We start from the raw sequence: 22,277 nt of genomic DNA on the forward strand, positions 1-22,277 counted from the left end.
TTTGCAGCTTTTTGTTAATGCAGGCATCTGATTAAAAACAGAAAAATGTGTGTTCCAGGTAAACAAGGTAACAGGTATAGACTGGGATTAATGTGTGTACAAAACGGTAGTTATTTAATTTGCATTCTGGAATAAACTATGTTCCTTTTCAGTCAGACTTCCTTATACCCTGAGTCATTACACTCTGAGTCATTCACCCTATTAACATACCCTTCTATTCTTTAACTTCTCAAAGGTTTGTCTAGCTTCTCCTTAAATGAAACCATGTGATTGGCCTCAACTATTCCTGGTGTCAGCACCACTGGAAAATTATTATTAAGTCAATATTATATGTCACTCTTTGTGGGACTTTGCTGTGTACTGATAGTTTCCCACATCTACATTTACAATAGTGACTACATTTTAAAAGTAAAGTATGTGGTTGTATGTCATTTTGGGATGTCCTGAGGTTGTGAACGGTGCTACATAAATATATGTTTTTTGATTCTCTCTTTCTTTCTCAACTATATTTTCAATTTCTAGATGTTTTTCTTTAAGTGAAACTTCCACTATCATGTTACATTAACTAGTCTATAGTTCCTTAAATATGCTTTGTATCTTCCTTTTCAATATAGGAATGACATTAGCTGTTTCTTTTACTAATGAGTTTAATATATATATAAAATACTGCCTCTGATATATCTTCCTTAACTCTTTTTTTAATATCTGTAGATCCAAGGACTTCATCCTCTCTAAATGTGATTTATCAATTATCACTATCTTTAATGACTTCTCCCTCTAATGCCATGTTCAGCTTGTTAATTTCCCCAAGAACTGAGACAAAGGACAGGACTTTCTACGTGCTCTGCTATGTGCTTTGCCATTGGCCGGTGACGGGATCTTCTGTCCCCGCTGTTGCCAATGGGGTTTCCTATTGAATGCACCCCCACCACCGGAAACTTGCAGCACGGGTGCATCATCTGTAGGAACAAAAGATCCGTTGGTGTGAATGGCCAGAAAATTTTGGCCATTGTGAGTTTATCACATGCATCCTTTTTATTATGTGCGTTTTTCCACATATGATGATGAGAAACTCAGCCCTCTAAAAATTTCAGGAGCCTATCAACTGGACAATGAAGATTTTGGCTTAGAGATGGAGGCAGACAATTTGGGGATAGCCCATCTAGAATCATAGCAAATTGAGGAACCTTGCCCAGGAATGAGTCATAACAAATGGATGAGAGTCTTGCCAAACTAGCCAAGAATACTCTATTCACCAAATTGTGCACAAACTTTATATTTTGACGGTTGCCTCTGGACAAAGAATCTAGATTGCTGCCTTTATTTATCATGCCTTTCAGTCACTATTTGCCCAGGAATTTTCCAGATAACGATGATGATTTTGTGAGAAAAAGTCGAAGTGTCTAGCTAGCGTTAACGTGGGAGAGTCTCAGATCCATTTTTTAGGTGAGTCTTTACCCCCAATTTTATGCACTTAGACAATGAAAAAATGGGCTAGCCCATTTCCAGCCACTAGAGGCAGTGGGCAGGGTTTTAACCCACTAGCCAGCTTGCTCTAGCAGTAGAGGGAGCTATTGTGCTCTGTGCTGCACATGTGCAATTGCAACAGCAGAAGCCTGAAGTCTCTGAGAGAGATGTGTCAGGCCTCTGCTGCTGCAGCCGGCCTCAACTCAGCACCCACCCCAGCTGTCCCAGGGGCCATAGCCGATCGTGAGCCCTACACTGCCTAGAAATATCACCACCAGCCAGGCTGCCACCCTGACCAATCATGCACCAATCACTTGCAGGCTGCACTGCTGGCCTCCCTCCCACCCTATATCAATCACCTGCAGAGTGCACAGTGGGCCCCCCAGTCCCCCTCATTCAGGCTGCCTTGGCCTGGTCCTGCCCTTCAGGCTCGACCCCTTCAGGTCCTGCCCCATAATCCCCATTCCTTCTGTGCCCCACCTCTTCAAGTCTTACCCCAGCACTGCCTGGTGGGCAATGCCAGGGTCCAAAGTGGGCATTGCCACGGTGCGATGCTACAATGACAGGCTGACACTGCTCAGGGGCACCCTTACACTTGTCCTCAACTTCCCTGGAGGGTCTCAATGGCCTCCTGTTCTACTGGTGAGGCCAACACAACTGTTCCCCGTTTGTGGGGAGCAGGTGTTTTCTTGCTGGAAAGAATCGTTTTCAGCGAGGCCACAAAGGCAAGTGGGCTGGGACGATCCTGTCCCAGGCTCAATAAATCAATGTAAATCCTGTTTTAAATATATTTGAATTAATTATTCAGCCTCTTGCCAGAAATGGGCAGGAGGCTGAATGCGCCGATTAACCAATTCCGATAAAATTGCAAAAGTCCAGAAATCGGGCATGAACCTGATTTCTCAGCTCTTGCATGATTTATCATCTCACCCCACCCATTGATGGGTGGGGCAAACCAGTAAAATCGTGGCAAATGTCTGAAACTCTAGAAGGCTTAGAAGGAGTAATGTGCCATATGGATGACATACCTCATATTGACACAATGAGAGAAAAAACATGACTGCGGAGTTAGATTAGTTTTACAGGATACAAGCTAACATTGAAAGAAAGATGAGACTTTGCCAAACCTGTGATCAAATATCTAGGTCATTTTGTACAAGCTATAGCTGATTGATAAAAAGCAAAAGTAATCAGGTGGCTTCCACAACCCAGAAACATTACTGAACTTTAGAGATTTCTTGAGATGGTCAATCAAGTGGGAAAATTCTTACCAAATTTGGAAAATTCAATGAGCCTTTGAAACATGGGTAACAATGGTGCTGGAATGTGGTTATCCACTTTGGCAGGAGTAATAGTAGGAGGGATTACTATTTAAAGGGCGAAAAGCTGCAGCATGCTACGATGCAGAGGGACCTGGGGGTCCTTGTGCATGAGTCGCAAAAACCCAGTCTGCAGGTGCAGCAGGTGATCAAGAAGGCAAATGGTATGCTGGCCTTTATAGCGAGGGGGATAGAATATAAAAGCAGGGAGGTCTTGCTACAACTGTACAGGGCACTGGTGAGGCCACAGCTGGAGTACTGTGTGCAGTTTTGGTCGCCACACTTGCGCAAGGATATTTTGGCATTGGAGGGAGTGCAGAGGAGGTTCAATAGGCTGATACCGGAGATGAGGGGGTTGGACTATGAAGAGAGGCTGGATAGACTGGGTCTGTACTCGTTGGAGTTTAGAAGGATGAGGGGGGATCTTATAGAGACGTATAAGATAATGAAGGGGATGGATAGGGGAGGGCTAGATTGGCTACTCCTGCTCCTATTTCTTATGTTCTTATGGACCAGCAAAATAGTTTTGAAAAGATGGCCTAGTCCTGCTCCTATTTCTTATATTCTTATGGACCAGCAAAATAGTTTTGAAAAGATTAAACAACTTTTAATTTCCTCTGAAAAGAAGTGTTATTAGCAACTTGGGATGTGAAAATTCTCAGACCATGTGATGGAATTGCAGTTCAAATTTAAAACAGACCAGAAGCTGCTAGTCACTCTCTTGAATGTGAACAAAATTGTGATGTTGATGCCCAGAATCTAACAGTTCAGATTAATATTACTGAGATATGGCTCCATAACAGAGTATGTTCAAAGGCAGTATCAAGTGACAGCAGAATCCAGATGTCATAACTGACTTCCTACATGATTGAGACAAACTGTGGTACCATAAGGGGAAATCATTAACTGTTAAGAAAGCCTTAATATCCTTGGAAAGAAAGCTAGTGGAAACTTGGGCTTACTATTCAGATCCTGAAGAGAAAAAATGGAGTCAAGCAAAGGTCTACAGCCACCCAGAAGATGAGCGCTCACACCAAGAAGGGAGAATGTGGAATATCATCAGCCTCAGAAAGAGATCAGAACAAGATCATGGAGATTGGTTAAGGCACCTCAGACACTAAACATGAAATGACTGAAGGCTCTGACACTTTGGAGGACTGCTGGAAACCAGGTCCCTACTGAGACTGAGTCTGATGATGACTCTTTGGAATCAGCCCTGAGAGAAATATTGAAGATGCAGAGACAAGCTGGAGAACATCAGGCAGAGTTGTTAGAGGGCTGCACCTAGATGTAGTGTTAGAATAGAAAAAAGTGAAAAGTTTTGAATGCACATTGATGGCATGGGTGTTCATTCACTGTATATACTTTCCACTATTGTAAATATATTTTGCATTTATCTACCTCCAAGTCTCATATAATCAATGGCTAATCGATGTGATGCAAGGTCCAGCTTTCATTTAAGGGTCAGAAATGCACCCCTGAAATGAATTCCTGTCTGGATCCTCAGTTGCCTGAAGTCTCATTCAATCTTGTCACAGTGATTAGCATCGTGAACAAAGGTGCATGTGAGAAAGGTGGTTGGACAATACACCTGTGATCATTAGATCTCAGGCAAGCATTATTTGGCATCAGCAGAATTGCTTATCAAGGTTAGTGATTGATCTGATGCTGCTGCGCTGATTCTGTAGTTTGTGGATCTACTAAGTAATGCAACAAACATTAGAATCTTTTCTCAAATGTATTTTGCAATGCCATTTATTTTTTGACAGTGAGTTTCTTGGAAAAGTAGTATCGCCGTTAAGCACCATGTTCTTTCATGCCTTTCTGTAGCATGTTTTCCTCTCCGTGTTTAAGACTGAACATTATTAATTTCTTAGTTTCCACTTGCCCATGCATGAGGCTGAATGATGGAAACAGACATCCCTCCCTCCCCCCTTCCTCCCCCACCCCCTTCCCTCCCATGGCCATACTCAATGCACCTACATTCCCCTAATAATACTCGGTTAAAGACCAACAGGTTTATTTGGTAGCACAAGCCACAAGCTTTCAGAGCACTGCTCCTTTATCAGGTGAGTGGGAGTTATGTTCACAAATAGGACATATAAAGACACAAACTCAACTAACAAGATAATGGTTGGAATGTGAATTTTTACAGATAATCAAGTCTTAAAGGTACAGACAATGTGAGTGGAGAGAGGGTTAAGCACAGGTCAAAGAGATGTGTATTGTCTCCAGCCAGGACAGTTAGTGAGATTTTGCAAGCCCAGGCAAACCGTGGGGTTACAAATAGTGTGACATGAACTCTAGATCCTGGATGAGGCCATCCTCATGTATGCAAAACTTGGCTATCAGTTTCTGCTCAGCCACTCTGTGCTGTATTGTGTCATGAAGACTGCCTTGAAGAATGCTTACCCAAAAATCAGAGGCCTAATGCCCATGATGGCTAAAATATTCCTCAACAGGAAGAGAATGCTCTTGCCTGGTGATTGTTGAGCGTTGTTCATTCATCCGTTATCACAGCGTTTGCATGGTCTCCCCAATGTACCATGCCTCGGGACATCCTTTCCTGCAGCAGTTGGACCAGTTGCACGTGAATGTACAGTGTACCTGGCGGATGGTGTTCTCACGTAAGATGATGGCATCCGTGTTGATGATCCGGCATATCTTGCAGAGGTTGCTGTGGCAGGGTTGTGTGATGAAATGGTCACTTTCTCCTGAACACTGAGTAGTTTGTTGTGGACAGTAGTGTGTTTGAGGTTGTGCAGTTGTTTGAAGGCAAGAAGTGGGGGTGTGGGGATAGCCTTGGCGAGATGTTTGTCTTCATCAATGATATGTTGAAGGCTCCAGAGAAGATGTCGTAGCTTCTCCACTCTGGGGAAGTACTGGGTGATGAAGGGTACTCTGTCAGCTGTGTCCCATGTTTATCTTCTGAGGAGGTTGGTGCGGTTTTTCGCTGTGGCGCGTCCGAACTGTTGATTGATGAGTCGAGCACCATATCCTATTTTTATGAGGGCATGTTTCAGCCTCTGGAGGTGACTGTTGTGATCCTCCTCATCTGAGCAGAGATTGTCTCTAGCTGGAGGCAATACACATCTCTTTAAGCTGTGCTTAACCTTCTCTCCACTCACATTGACTGCACCTTTAAGACTTTATTACCTGTAAAGATTTGTATTCCAACCATTATTTTGTAAATTGAGTTTGTGTCTTTATATACCCTGTTTGTGAACTGAAATCCCATTCACCTGATGAAGGAGCAGCGAGTGCTCCAAAAGCTAGTGGCTTTTGCTCTCATATAAACCTCTTGGATTTAATCTGGTATTGTGAGACTTCTTACTGTGTTTTCCCCTAATAAGCCAAAGCTGTACGTAAGCTGCAGGAATGGATACACAGCCAGTCACACCACAAAGATGGCTGTGCGGAAACCTGCTCCCAGATTTTTGGAGGCAGACCAGCAGCACCTGCTAGATGCTGTGGAGGAGAGATATGAATGTCTGTTCCCTGGGCCCCAACCCAAGGGGTGCATCTGCCATGGCATTGTGGGAGGAGATGGCCGAAGTGATGAATGCTAGGAGCTTGACACTGTGCTCTGGCGGGCAGTGCTGCGAATAAATTATCTTCTGCGAGCAGCAAGGGTGAATGAGCATCCCTCTTGGAACCATGCACATGATTGGCACGGATCTCCAACCATGCTTAGACATCTGAAGGCCATGCAACAAGTGACCCTTCCCCCAGGAACTGAATCTAACCCCTTCCCCTCATCCAAGACACAGGCACGCATTGTACACCACGCACTGCAACATGTTAATACTTGTTACCACCTTATGTTCACAAAAGAAAAGAAAATCCATGACGCACGGGAGAGGACACAGGCTGGTGATGGTGCACCTGACCAGCAGCAACTGAGTAGCATGGAGGAGCTTGCCATGGAGCTGGTAGGGAGTGATGGGCCAACTGGAATGGTCACCTAGAAGACGTCCAGCACGCAAGTGAGCAGAAGCGCACCCTCAACCTTGGTCATCCTTTAAGTGAGATGCTGCATGGAATGTTTTGCCTCTCTCCCCCTAGTGTATGTTATTTTTTTCCAGTTCTGGACCCAAAGGAACCCGGCCCTGCAGGCGTTGCTGTCGCCCCTGCTGCTATGGAGCAAACATAGAGGTGCTGTCTGTTGAGTCTTGCAGACTCAGCCTATATTTCAGACTGCCTACCCTACCTTCCCCAACATCCACCAAATCCCTGGGGCAAGTGCTCCCCCCACCCCTCCCCCCCAGCCAAAAAACATGTACCTTCAACCCTTCCAGCTACATGGGCCAGGGTGGCAGCGTGCATTCAGAGTACAGATAGGAGTCAGATTTGAATTGCACCAGGAGCAGGATCCCAGTGTGCACAACAGCAAGTTTAATTCTCCAGCCTTCAAACAAGACTCGCAACCATTGCCAGCCCAGACACATTGATAGGGTCAGATGTTTCTGGGGGAAAGGGTGGTGGGATGACAGAAGCAGGGGAAAAGTGATGTGGTGGTTTGAGAGGCCCAGGTTGATTTGGAGGGGGAAGGGTGGCTGCATGTGCTCTTGGGATGTGGTGTATGCGTGTTGGCTGCACCCTCCTCACTGTATCACACCAGCTAGATGAAGCAGGCTGCAATCAAGATGTCACTCACTGCCCTTCCTTGCCAGACACCTGCCATTGCCGCCTGCTGTCTCTCCTCGGGCTCTTCATGTGGTGGGATGCCCACTTCACCCCCTTGCTGCTCCTCCTCCTCCTCCTCCTGGTCTAGCTGGTCTCCCTGCTGCTGGATGATGTTGTGCAGAGTGCAACAAGCGATAACAATGCGTGAAGCATGCCCACGGTCATACTGGAGGCCCTCCCAAGCAGTCCCAACAGCGGAACTGCATCTTTAGCAGGCTGATGCACTGCTCAACAGCAGACTGGGTGGCTGCATGGGCCTTGTTGTGGCGGGTCTCCGCCTCAGTCTGGGGCCTCCACATAGGCATCAACAGCCATGACCTTAGTGGGCAGCCCTTGTCACCCAGCAGCCATCCTGAGAGCCTGGGCCGGTCTTCAAAGAGCCTAGGGATGTCTGACTGCTGGATCACAAAGGCGTTATGGACACTCCCTGGGTGGCGTGTGTCGAGTTACATGGTCTTGAGTCAGTGGTTGCAAACAATTTAAACGTTCAGGGAGTGGAACTCCTTCCAGTTCAAAAATTGCTGCGGCCCTGGATGGGAACCCCGCAAGGCAACGTGGGTGCTATCCACTGGGCCCCACACATTCGGGATCCCGGCGATGGATGCGAAACTGAGAGCCCTAGCCTCCTGCTATGCATGGCCCATATTGAAATTAATGTACTGCCCTTCCCGGGCATACAGAGCATCTGTGACCTGTCACATACGTCTGTGTACGGAGGCCTGGGAGATCCCAGTTAGGTTGCCAGTGGGAGCCTGGAATGATCCGGAGGCATAGAAATTGAGGCTGCTGACACCAAAGGGAATGGGTGGCCACTGCTCCCCTGAAGTGCCAGGCGTGAGAGCACCTCACAAATGTGACGCATTGTGGTCTTCGACAAATGCAGCCGGCGACAGCACATCTCCTCCGAGAGAGCCATGAAGGAATTGTGGGGCCTGTACCTCCTTGGTCTCGGCACCCTCCACCATCTGTGCAACCTCTTGGGAGCCTGCTCACCCACCTCCTGGCCTTCAGCAGCAGCCTGCTGCCCTCCTTCCTGAGGGTTTGGTAGGGGCTGCTCTTGTGGTGGTCTCTCCATACCGTCATCTCCTGAGCCGCTGCCACCTCCTCCTCCTCTGCCTCTGCTGCCATCAAGCAAACTGAGATCCACCTGCACAGTGGAGTCTGGAAAGAGCATAGAATGACGGATTATTATCATTGGCTGCATAGACCCAGCACCACCCCAGTCCCTCACTTGGGTTAGCATCCCCACTTGTGGGAGCTGGCAACCCCACACAATCCATGGTGCCATGTGTGGCCCAGTTAGGGTTGTGTGAGATTCCCATCATGACAAACACTGGCACAGGTTATGCAGGTCAGTGCGCAGATGTGGCAATGCACACCCTTCAGCCATTACTATGTGTGCAACTGCAGCATCTGTTACAGGCATATGTCCCTGGTCCATGTCACAGGGCAGGGATAGACTGCAAATCAGCAGCATATGTGTGCCCAGTGACTGCAGATTCCATATAGTCCAGGTCTGAACCTCTGCAATCCAACCTGGAGCATCAGCTTCTTCATATGGTTAGGCCTCAGTCAGCACATGGTACATTCCTTCCCCACCCCAGAACACCAGCACTTAGTAGAGTCCCTGATCACACCCCACAGAAAGACAATGCCACTGCAAAGTGCTGTGGAGGGTGGGAGGAAGCTGGAACCCTCACCGTTGCCTCTCTCAGTCAGCGTCAGCGCTGCTTGGAGGGAGGGGTAGAGGGGTAGGGGGGTAGGGGAAGCGGGAGCCCTCAAGGATGCTTCCCACAGTGTGCTTTAGTGTTGCTTGGTGGGGGGTGAGGGGAGCGGGAGACCCCACCACTGCCTCTCACAGTCAGCTACTGTGTTGCTTGGAGGAGGGGTGATGGGTGGGAGTGCCCTCAACACTGCCTTTCACAGTGCACTTCAGCACTGCTCAGAACAGGGGCAGGCAGTGGGGGTGCAGGCGGTGGGTGGAGCCCTCAAGGCTGCTTCCCAAAGTCACCTTCAGCGCTGCTTGTGTAGGGGGGAGCAGGAGTCCCTGACAGAACCTCACCCAAGGAGCTGTGAGGAAATGGAAACCCCCCCCACAAAACCCATCCCTCCCCCCACAGATGCCACTCATCAATGGGCCAAAACCTGAAGGCAATCAGAGGAAGGCCACCAGGCATCTCCAGGGCCTGCCTGCAACATGCCCTGCGCTCCGCTAGTAACACTTAGCTCCTCACGCGAGTTCAAGAAAACACCTGTTCTGATTCGCACCAAAATTACATCACGCCAAAGAGGTGGGAGGCCCAGACATGGGTGAAGATTGCCGTGTGGATTCCGATAATGGCATGCATAGGATTGTAAGCTCATGCTAAACAGTGGCCCACCGATTTTCAGCGGATTCCCAGCGGCGCCATTTTTCTCCAGCTGGGAGATGTAAAAACTGTCAGGAACCCACAAAACGGCCAACACGCACATCTCCCGGCCTGACTTGCCAGAAAAGTTGCAGGTCACAATGGGAGAATCGTGCCCACGAAACTACTGGATTTTCATTCCAAAACCACAGATTTCCTTCTGACAAGGTGACCTACTGTCCTTACATATGTGGTTCATATGTGGCTCCAGACCCAAAAACTATATGATTGCCCTCTGAAATTGCTTACAAACCCATCCTGTTGTAGTCAAGAAGACAGCTCACCAACACATTCTCAAGGATAGGCAATAAGTGCTGACTTTACCAGTGACACATCCTGATTTTTTAAAATCTTCTCCTCTTCCTTCTCCTTCCACCCTAAATATGTAATGCCTAGTAATATTTGACAGCCTGGCAGGGGTGAAACTATGATCAAGCAAGTGGTTCGCCCAGGACGAGGCTAGCCCATTGCATTTCGGGTGTGTTGACGCCTGCGATGTCCCCAAATGTGGGATACTCGACTGCAAAATTTGACAGCCAGTTCTGTTCTCTATGTAACTATGTTTCAGCTATCCCTGCTACAACTGGTTCTTTGCTAAGAATTATTGCCATCAGTTCCCCTTTAGTTTGAATTATTAATTGTTCCATTCATTTTAACAGTTGTTTTAATGTTCTGGAACTATATCTGTTACCTGACTATGTTACTTTTACTCTTGATCTGCTCTTTACTCTTGTCATCTGTTTATTATATCCTCTGATTTATGTGATTTTCACTAGATTGTTCTCCCTGTCTTATTAATGTAAAGTCCTATTCAAAGCCCCATTTATTTTTTCTCCAAGACACTGGACCCATTCAGTTCCTTTCTGTCTCAGTACTGGCATCAATGCCCCTTGGAACTTCCTATACCAGTCTTTCAGTCCACATTCGCCTTCCTGATCTGTCTATTCCTATGTCAATTAGCTCAAGGGTCTGGTAATAATCCCAAAATTATCAACTGTGACGTCCTGATGCTCTTTAATTTAGTTCCCAGCATCTGATATTCCGTTAACAGAACCTTCTCCATTTTCTTCCCTATGATCTTGAATTTTCTTCCCTATGATCTTGCCTGCTGTTTTGCACTTCTCTTCAGCCAAATACAAAAACATATTTGGTTAAATATTGTGGATTCTTTTCTTTTATACTTTTTACTTTCCGATCGATTGCATTACTTTCTTGTTGACAGTTAAGTTTCTCTTTTTATTAACTAATATTGCTGCTCATTTTATCCCTCTGTCCAGAAATTCCCCCCTTGCTTGTGTATCAGATTCTTTCTAGCTCACACTCCAACTCAATAAATCTGAGTGATTCAAGGCAAAGACACTGCCAGCAGATTTGGCAATCACAACAGTCTCATTGTCTACTTGGATGAAATGGAAGTTGCATATTTTGGCTGGCTGGCAGTCTTAATAGGATTATGGTTTATTACTTTTTAAAGTCCAGCCAGAAAAAGAATTAGAAACTGTTTCTTTAAAACAAAACCTCAAAACAATAATGAATAAAATAATTTAAAGTCTAATATTAATTAGTTGATAGATAAGTTTGATTTGAAATTAATTAGCAATTAATTATTCTGATTTTTATGTATATATAGGAGATACTTAATGAAAATGTGATCAGTATAATTTTGACTTCTTCTTCTTGGTATATTTTGTACCTTTAGATTTCTTTATATTGTATTTGTCAATGAAAATTCTACTTACTTGACCAGATCCAGCTAAATCCACCTAAAGAAGAAATACACGTAAAATGAATATTATCAAACATCAAATATATCAAAACCTTTCAAAAATGTAACTTAGAGCAGTCTTACCAGTGTAAGCTTGCCTGCTGTGATGCATTTATCTTCAGCTAAATACAAAAACATATTTGGTTAAATGTTGTGGGTTCTTTTCTTTTATACTTTTTACTTTCTGATCGATTGCATTACTTTCTTGTTGACAGTTAAGTTTCTCTTTTTATTAACTAATATTGCTGCTCTTTTTATCCCTCTGTTTCAGTTACCATTCACTGTGAGGGCAATAATTTTATTCTGCAACCACAAGCAGCTGTAGACAACCTCAAACCAGTTAAGTGGTGTTCATGTTCTCTCTTGTGTAAATATTGCAGTTAGATACAATAGGGATACATGAGATGCATTCAGGCATGAAGGAAAGGTAAATAAACACAACTGGCTGCATGAAGAGTAAAAAATCATTAAGCTGTCAATCAAAGGATGATTAAAAGGACTGAACTGAAAAGTTTCGTGATTTAATGGAAACAAAGGTTTTCAGAAAGTTTAGAGGTATTTCAAAGGTTCTTATTTTTCTATGAAGGCTCAGAGCTTTGAAATAAATGCTGTGTTAAAAGAATGGACATGAGTAAACAACTGTGGAGAAGGGAATCCGTGCCCCTTATTGAAAGTGACTGACTTAAAGAGCATTGACTGCTGTGGTGATTTGGGAGCCTTCCAGCTGTCCAGGGGGCAAATAGATTAGTAACCAGGTAAGGGTTTTAGGGGATAAAGACAATAATGAATATCTTACCCCAGGATAGTATCTGAATTCACCATTCTGGAACTGAATAGCACTTTTCCAAGGGCTAGAAGGGTACTCTAGCCACTAGAGCCTCATCCCGGTGTAGAGTGCCAAGGCGAATCCCTTGATCCCAGCCAGAGCCCACCCAACCTTCAGAATCCTTGGAATCTGGCTGTGGCAGAGGGGCACATGGGCCCTCCCTCCTTCGAACCCCAACACACCAGGGCCATGAAGGTCATGACCATACTGTGCAGTTCCCATGGGGGAGACGGGTGAATAGTGAGAGGCTGTTGAATGGGCCATCCAGCCGGCTAATGAGATTACAATGAGGGGTTTTATATAATTATTGGGTTCCCAATCATTCTGGGAGGAAACCTGATCAGAACCAGCGGAGAGGGGCCAGTGGATCCCAAATGCATTCATGACCAGCGGAAGGCCATTTTAGGCCTGATGCCTCATTCAGCAGGTGATTAGGATTCCTACCAGTGACAAATGGAGTCAGTGAATCCCTGCCCCACTTTGTCCTGATTTGATCTTCTCAAGTAATGGGTGCTATTGAGGCTTTGGAAAATGAGCAAAGGGGTGGGGTGAGGGGCACCAGATTAACTCCTAATTTTTTGCATCTTAGATGAGCTAAAAGAGCTAAAAGAATTCACTTTAAAGAAGTTTTGACTTAAAATGATCTGATTAAGATTTATAAGATCATGAAGGGAATAAGCTGTGTGAAGCTTGACTGTTTTTTCCAATTAAGTATGTAATGGAGGACAAGGAGTCACAAGAAGGACAAGTCAACCAGCCTCCCATCCATTGACTCTGCCTACACTTCCCGCTGCCTTGGCAAAGCAACCAGCATAACTAAGGACCCCAGAAATCTTCTCTTCCACCTTCTTCCTTCAGGGAAAAGATACAAAAGTCTGAGGTCACATACCAACCAACTGAAGAACAGCTTCTTCCCTGCTACTTTCAGACTTTTGAATGGACTTACCTTTCATTAAGTTGATCATTCTTTACACCCTAGTTATAACTGTAACACTACATTCTGCACTCTCTCGTTTCCTTCTCTATGAATGGTATGTTTTGTCTGTATAGCACAAGAAACAATACTTTTCACTGTATATTAATACATGTGACAATAATAAATCAAATCAAATCAAAATCAGTTGTGAATTGCATAAGTCCAGAACTCAATTAGATGTCAGGAGGTGATTGTTCTTCAAGAGAATAGTGGATCACTGGAATAGGCTGTCAGTTGATGCGATAGACACTATTTCATTGAATTCATTTAACCTATTTCCAGCTGGACCAGAGATCACTTCTTAGAAAAGATAGATACTGCAGGAAACTTTTAGGACAAGAGTGATCTCCTAGAATTGCTTTAATTGTCTCAGGAATAAAGACAGGAACTTTCCTGATATTATTTGCCCAACTGGCCAAGGTACTGCAATTATGTGGGATAGGGTGGATGAACATAAATCTCATATGTTATTCACAGGAAACAAGGTGCAATTAGAAAATATGCAGATGTTTCAATGTAGTTTTAATTCTGTGAAACATATACAAAATTAATTTAAAATTAATAATTAACATATACAAAATTCACAGAGGACATGAATGCTTACATTTTTCTGTGTTGATATTTGTATGAACAATAGAAATGTAAAACAACGTGTGACTGCTGTTACTGAAATCCCCTTTAGACACACCTGAAAAAAAAGACACACGTTATGTTACTGTGTCTGTGTGGATTTTCTTCTAAACATACTTCATTTTAAGTTAGTAACATGCTGGGAGCAGGTGGCAATCCAATAGCAAAAACAGAGAATGCTGGAAAATCTCAGCAGGTCTGACAGTAATTGTGCAGAGAGAAAGAGCTAACATTTTGAGTCTGGATGACTCTTTGTCAGAGCAGGTTGAGTAGCATGCACAAAGCCTGAGGAGAAGAAAAATTGTATTTATAAAGCATTTTTCATGACCAATAGCCTTGTACAGTCAAGAAGTACTTTTAAAGTGAACTCACTGTTGTAGTGTAGGAAATGTGGCAGCCAATTTGCACATAGCAATTTGCATGGTCGGAAAATCTGTGTTTATGTTAATAGAGAGATAAATATTGGCCAAGACACCTGTCCTTTTCTAAGAGAGTGCTATAGGGTCTTTTACATTCACCTGTGCAGGAAACTGGGGCCTTGCTTCTACATCTCCGTAGTGCACTGGAAATAAGTACAGGGCATCTGTTAGTGGCTTTCTAAAACAAACAACGGCATTACTTATTATTTGGGGCAGCACAGTGACACTGAGGTTAGCACTCCTGCCTCACAAAGACCCGGATTCGATTCCAGCCTTTGGTGGCTGTGTGGAGTTCGTACATTCTCCCCACATCTGCATGGGTTTCCTCCAGGTGCTCCAGTTTCCTCACACAGTCTAAAGATGTACAGTTTAGGTGGATTGGCCATTTTCAATTGCCCCTTTTTGTTCAAAGATACGCAGGTTAGGTAAATTAGGTAAAGCCCTGGTAAATAGGCAGGGTTATGGGGATAGGGTGGATCTGGGTGAAATGCTCTTTTGGAGAGCTGATGCAGATTTGATCAGCTGAATGGCTTCTTTCTGCACAATAGGGATTCTATATTCTATAAGAGCAAGAACACAATAAATAGGAGCAGGAATAGGCCATATGAAACAAAACCAAGACATAAGAAACGAATATTATATCATTAGCAATCATGCATGAAATAATTTTTTTTTCACTTTCATTATGCATGAAATTAAAGATTATAGTGCTTGACTTGACATATAAAAAGATTTTATCTAGTGCCTTTGTGTGTGCAAAACAAAATTCCCTTTCATTGTGACATTTTTTGTTTGACATGAAAAAAAATTAGCTCATTTTGATTTAGGAGACCACTAATCATAGTCATTGGAAAGAGACCAAGCTAAGTTGGCTGGCTAGATGATGGAGCCAATAATTTCTCCTAAAAAAAAGTGCGATAAACATAAACATAAAAACAAAAATCACTTTCCCATCAGTAAACATGTAATAAGGGTGGATCAGGTTTCTGACCTGTAATTTTTACATTAAAATCCTCTTGGCTGCTTTGAATCTAATGAAAAAAATTCACTTACTAACTGCTACCTACATTTAATTAGTTACCTTCAACTCACCCTCTCCTGACTCGTATGATCTGGAATGGGACTTGATAGGATAGATGCCAGCAGGATGTTTCCACTTGTCGGGGTAACTACAATTAGGGACGCAGTTTAAAATAAGAAGTCTTTCTTTTATGACTGAGATGAGGAGAATTTATTTCTCTTAGTGGGTCAGTAGTATGTGGAATTCCCTTCCTCAAAGAACAGTGAAGGCTACATCATTGAATTTACTCAAGGCAAAGTTCGACAGATTTTGGATAGACAAGGGAATAAAGGGTTACAGGAGTTCAGACAGGAAAGTGTAGGTCAGTCATGATGGTACTGAATGGCAGAGCAGACTTGAAGAGCCAATGGCCTACTCATGCTCCTAAATCCTATGCTCCTATGTTGCTCCATCCTATGACTCTGTCTGGCTCACTGGCTTTCTCCACACTTGCCATCCCTCCCAACTTGCCACTTTCTTTCCTCATGCTTGCCATATCTCCTGAATCATCACTTCCCTAACTCTCCCACTCATCATCTCTCTCAAGGACAGATGAGTCCTCACATCTCTGATGGGATAACATCAGTCCAATTACATCACATTACATTACAGGGAGTCAAACAAGCCCCTTTTCTCCACCATCTCTCACTTTCAGAGCTCTCTCTTCCTCATTATGTGCTGCCATTAGGTGAGCTACCAGCCAGTCAGCCATTGCTATATAGCTTGGCCAGCTGCACTGAGAAGATCAGACACCAGTGGAAACCTGGCCATGTCTGGCATCACAGCTTCACAAAGCTTCAGCTGATGGGGTAGCAAATACTCTCCCTCCATGTGTCATGTGCATGTTGTTAATAATCAAGACCACAGCAGTTTTTAGACCAGTGCGTGACTGCACATGCACAGTTTATCGAGAACTTAGCAGTAAAACAGGGATATGATCTGCCTGTCTCTCTACTTCTGCCGAAGCTACACCATATGAAAGTGCTAGGAAGAGGGAGAGTACAATTTTATATTTCATTAGGATATGCATATGGGTGTGTTATACAATGTTAGATTGTTAAATTTTTTTTGAACCATAGAAATATTAGGGTACAAATTCATTTTGAGTGGTGATGCAAAGGGGGTAGAATACAGAATTGGTCTCCCATAACAGATACTCAGTTTCATTGCAGTCAGTGAAAATGAATAGGAGCTGCTTCTGAAGAGCAGCTGAGCCCAGAGCACCCATTTTGAGCCACTGTCTGAGATGAACTTCTAGTCCAATATTTCTTTCAGCCACTTTCCTACATTGCCCATTTTGGGTTACTGTCTGAAAAGTAGTCTTTCACTTGTAATGAATGGCAAGACATGAATTGACTCTGAACAGTGAATGAATTGTTTGGGCGGCATGGTGGCACAGTGGTTAGTACTGCTGCCTCACAGAGCCAGGGACCCAGGTTTGATTGCTGGCTTGGGTCACTGTCTGTGTGGAGTCTACACGTTCTCCCTGTTTCTATGTGGGCTTCCTCTGGGTGCTCTGGTTTCCTCCCACAGTCCAAAGATATGCTGGTTAGGTAGATTGGCCATGTTAAATTCTCCCTCCTTGGACCTGAACAGGCATCAGATTGTGGTGATGAGGGGATTTTCACAGTAACTTCATTGCAGTGTTAATGTAAGCCTACTTGTGACCAATAAATAAACTTTAAGTTTTGAATGCTGGACTATTTTGTGTTAGGGGATTGGGGGTGGGAGTATGTGAAAAAAGTGCTTTTTATATGTGAGCAAACTGGTGGTACCTAAGCAATAATGAAGGAATTCCAGACAAGTGTTAAGTACTGCTCATGCACTGGCCACATCATTTACTGCCTCCTCCTCAGAATTTTCTGGAGAGGTTCTTACTTTTGCATCTTATTCCTCCAAACCTTGCTGCTGTGTAATGTTACGTAGAACGCAGCGCACAACAACCATTCTGGAGACTCTGGCTGGTGCATACTGAAGGAGCCAACCAGACCTATCCAGGCACCTGAAATGGATCAGCATCCTGATAATTTGTTCAATATACCCCTGGTTGTTATATGGCCATCATTGTATGGCTTTTAAGTTTTATTGGTTGCGTTTCTTACAGATGGCTCAGGCACAGTTTAAGTAGGTATTACTTAGTGACCCTTTAGTGAGCAAGGCATACCTTAAATACCATATGTGTGCAATTGATTATGCCCTGCATCTGAGGGAAGCCTACTAGAGTCCCCAAACCCAACCCAACTTTGAACAGTATCATCAGTGGCAAAGTTGACATAATTGCCAGTCAAACAAGCCATCAATCACTTAACTTATGCATTTATGGGCCTCGGACTGAAATCCTGCAGCTATATCCAACGTAGCCCTCCAGGAAGGTTAGGTTGATTGGCTATGTTAAAATGCCCCTTAGTGTCAGGGTGATTAGCAGAATAAATATGTGGGGATTGGGCCTGGGTGGGATTGTTGTCTGAGTAGGCCCAATGAGCTGACTGGTCTCCTTTTGCACTGTAGTGATTCTATGTCTACTATCTTTGAAGCCACATCTTGGATCATAAGGATGTAGGCTGTCATCTCCAGGGGATTTGTCAGGAATTTAGCCGCAGTGCTTTATCTTTCAATATTAATTGGCGTGACATAACATTCAAGACCATGGACCAAGAACTAGTAAATGGGATTAGTGGGCAATCAGGTGTTTCACACGTGTCTGCAGACTCGATGGGCCGTTTGACTTCTTCTGTACTGTACGATTCTAATTAATTACCTCATAGCACAAAGCCTTTCTCATGAGCAGGTAAGAAAGCTGAGAGGTTACACTATTTATTTTGTTGTTTTCAGCTCCCTCAAATTCCATTGTGTTCTTGCCTGTGTTCACTGGCAGGTCTCAGAAAGTCTGTGAAACCCGTTCACCACATACCAAAATTCAAGTTTATATCGCTATAAATTTAATCATTAACACGTTAAGATGTACACCCCCTGTGAGGGGGTGCCTCACACGCAGTCTAATATACTGCAACTCATTGGTATGCCAAAACAATGCTTCCGTTTCTGAACCTTCCTGAAGTTGCAGTTAATAGAACGGATGCCAAACTTTGTACTGGTCTGCTGCGTATTGCACAATCTTGCCATCATGCGTGGACAACACAGACACCAGCTATAAAGCAAGCAACTGAGAGGCAGGAGTACTGGACAAGGAGGACGAGAAAGGGAGGAAATAATTTTGCCAGCCCATACCTGGTATAACTGACTGTGAACTCAACCAAGTTAGATACCTGTAATTGTCACCTCCTTTCCCCATTCACCACCATTCCCCAGTGATTGACTACCTCAACATCTGACGATGGACATAATACAAAAATAAATTCATCACAAAATAAACATTTCAAATCAAATTTATTAACAAACCATATCATAATGGATGCAAAGACAACTAACCACCTTTGTGCATTTCTTTTATGCTTACCTTCGATGTGCCTTGCCTGTCTTAGTTCTCCTATATTTTGCCATCCCAGCGGTTGATGGAAAACCTGCTGATTTTAAGTAGTGGAGATTGGAGTTGGGTTTGGAGAATGATTTTGAGTATCTCTATGCCCAGAAGGCCGAGTTGTGAACTGTACCATCTCAGCATGAACAGCAGCAGACTGGGCTGACTGGTTAACATAGAAACATAGAAGGTAGGAGCAGGGGGAGGCCATTTGGCCCTTCAAGCCTGCTGCACCATTCATTATGATCATGGCTGATTATCCAACTCAATAGCCTAATCCTGCTTTTTCCCCATAACCTTTGATCCCATTTGTCCCAAGTGTTATATCCAACCGCCTCTTGAATACATTCAATGTTTTGGCAACAACTACTTCCTGTGGTAATTAATTCCACAGGCTCACTACTTTTTGGGTGAAGAAATGTCTCCTCTGTCCTAAATAGTCTACCCTGAATCCTCAGACTGTGATCCTGGTTCTGCACTCTCCCATCACTGGGAATATCCTCCCCGCATCTACCCTGTCTGGTCCTGTTAGAAGATTCCCCCTCATATGTCTGAACTCCAGAGAAACGATCTCTCCTCAAACATTAGTCCCGCCATCCCCGGAATCAGCCTGGTAGCCCCAGTAGGCATTAGCAGAATAGCCATATTAGGAGACACATTGGTTGCAATCTTACCTTCTTGCCCTGCCAGCCGATGGGTGGGGCAAGCCGAAAGGACTGCAAGAGAGCCAAGGAATCAGGTTTGCGTCTGATTTCTCGTCTCTTGTAATCTTATCAGCACTGGATATCTTGCAAAGTCAGTCTTGCGCCTGAAAAGGGCATGAGGCGGAATATACTACTTAAATATATTTAAACTGAATAGTTGGGGGGGGGGGCGGGGTTGCGTGGGGAGGTGGTGGAAGGGGGTGTTGTTCAGTTGTATGGAGAATTAGAAAATCAATGTTAAAACGAGAGGGTAGAAGTGCAGGTTAATGGAGCTGAGGGCTCAGGAGAGGTTAGTAAAGTTCCCAGACCACATAATAGAGGAGAGAGTATAGAAAGTGACAGGAATCTAACCTCAGGCAGAGCAAAAAAAAGTGATAAGAAGAGAGGTGGTCAATGCAAGAACAAAAGAAAAGCACAGCACAGGAAACAGGCCCTTTGGCCTAACAAGCCTGCACCACGCATTTTAACACTCAGTGAGTGCCTTATTCAAGTCTTTCTTCTACCTACGACTTTTGTCTTCCTCTAGTGGACTCCACAATAAAGGGGTGCAAATTTAGGGAATTATACGTGCACCAGATTAAGGGAGATCCAATTTAGGGACAATTTATTGACACCAATCAGCCTAAAAGCACGTTTTTGGGGTGTGGGAGGAAACCAGAGCACCTGGAGAAAACCCACGCAAGCATGGGGAGAATGTGCAAACTCCCACAGACACCGACCCAAGCCAGAGATCCGACCCGGCTCCCTGTAACTGCACAGCAAACAGTGATAGTCACTGAGCTGTTGTGTTGCCCGTCAATTGGTCCAGTTTAAGCGTACACTAATGGATGTGAAGCACTAGGCAACTCTCAAAGCAACATCCAAGAGCAGCCCTCGCACAACCCACCGCATGTATGCCCCTTGTTGGCCAACAAGGCGGACCAGAAGACTGAGGGTGTTGTACCTAAATGCATGCAGCATACGGAATAAAGTAAGTGAGCTTGTTGCGCACATTGAAATTGGCCAGTATGATGTTGTAGGCACCACAGAGATGTATCTGCAAGGGGATCAGAACAGGCAGATAGGCAAAGGAGGAGGGGCTGCATTGTTAGTAAGGCATGAAGTTCAATCGAAAGCAAGAAGTTGATGACAAGATACAGGATCAGAAGGCATAGAATCTGTGTGGGTAGAGTTGAGAAACTGCAAAGGTGAAAAGATCCTGGTGGGAGTTATATACAGGCTCCCTAGCAATAGTCAGGATGTGGGGCAGAAAATAAATCAGGAGATAGAAAAGGCATATAAAAGAGGCAATATTACAATAATCCTGGGGGGCTTCAATATGCAGGTGGACTGGGAAAATCAGTTGGTAGTGGATCCCAAGTAAAGGAATTTGTGGAATGTCTGAGAGATGGTTTTTTGGAGCAGCTTGTGACAGAGCCTACAAGGGAACAGGCAATTCCAGGTTTCGTGATATGTAATGATGATGTATTACTGATTATTCTAATCAGTAATCTCTAAACTGTCCGTGCTTTATATGCTCTGTCTGAGGCCAGAACTCGCCATTCACCTGATGAAGGGGCTAACCCTGAAAGCTTGTGAGTATATTATCAAATAAATAGGTTGGACTAAAACCTGGTGTTGTCAGACTTTTTACTTCGATATGTAATGAGGCAGACTTGATTTGGCAACTCAAGGTGAAGGAACCCTTAATGAGCAGTGACCACAATATAATAGAATTTACCCTGCTGTTTGAAAGGGAGAAGCTGGAATCAAATGTAATGATATTACAATTAAATAAAAATAGTTACAAATACATGAGGGAGTTGCTGGCCAGAGTTGATTGGAAAGGGAGCCTAGCAGGGAAGACAGTGGAACAGAAATGGCAGGGGTTTTTGAGAGTTATTCGGGAGGCACAACAGAAATTCATCCCAAGGAGGAGGCAACAGGCTAAGGGGAGGATGAGGCATCCATGGCTGATGAGAGAAGTCAAGCACAGCATAAAAGCAAAGAAAAAGCATACGAAGTGGCAAGGATTGGTGGGAAGCCAGAGGATTGGGAAGCCTTTAAAAGTGAGCAGAGGGCAAGAGGGGAAATGAAATATGAGTGTAAGCTATCTAGTAATATAAAAGAAGATACATAAAAAGGTAAGGGAGTGCCTTTGGACCACTGGAAAATGAGACTGGAGGAGTAATAATAGGAAACAAAGCAATGGCAGGGGAACTCAATAGTTACTTTGCATCTGCCTTCAAGGTGGAAGACACCAGTGAGATGCCACAGCTCAGAAGAGTCGGGGGCACAGTGTAATGGCCATCACTAAGGAGAAGGTTCTGGAGAAACAGAAAAGGTCTGAAGGTGAATAAATCACCTGGACTACACCTCAGAGTTCTAAAAGAGATAGCTGAGGAAGTTACATAGAACGTAGAACAGTACAGCACAGTACAAGCCCTTCGGCCCTCAATGTTGTGCTGAGCTATGTCCGAACCCAAGATCAAGTTATCCCACTCCCTATCATTTCGGTGTGTTCCATGTGCCTATCCAATAACCGCTTGAAAGTTCCTAA

The 22,277-nt window shown here is 44.2% G+C and overlaps 1 non-coding gene across 1 annotated transcript; it reads left to right on the forward strand.

Moving 5' to 3' along the window:
* The first annotated feature begins 10,278 nt into the window (after nucleotides 1-10,278).
* LOC145351248 (U1 spliceosomal RNA) lies at nucleotides 10,279-10,441 on the forward strand. Its single transcript, XR_013888363.1, has one exon. It is a non-coding gene; the product is annotated as a U1 spliceosomal RNA (small nuclear RNA).
* Nucleotides 10,442-22,277: the final 11,836 nt, after the last annotated feature.

Source organism: Carcharhinus amblyrhynchos, chromosome 12 (assembly GCF_965287045.1).
Source record: "Carcharhinus amblyrhynchos chromosome 12, sCarAmb.v2.hapA, whole genome shotgun sequence".
Taxonomy (NCBI): domain Eukaryota; kingdom Metazoa; phylum Chordata; class Chondrichthyes; order Carcharhiniformes; family Carcharhinidae; genus Carcharhinus; species Carcharhinus amblyrhynchos.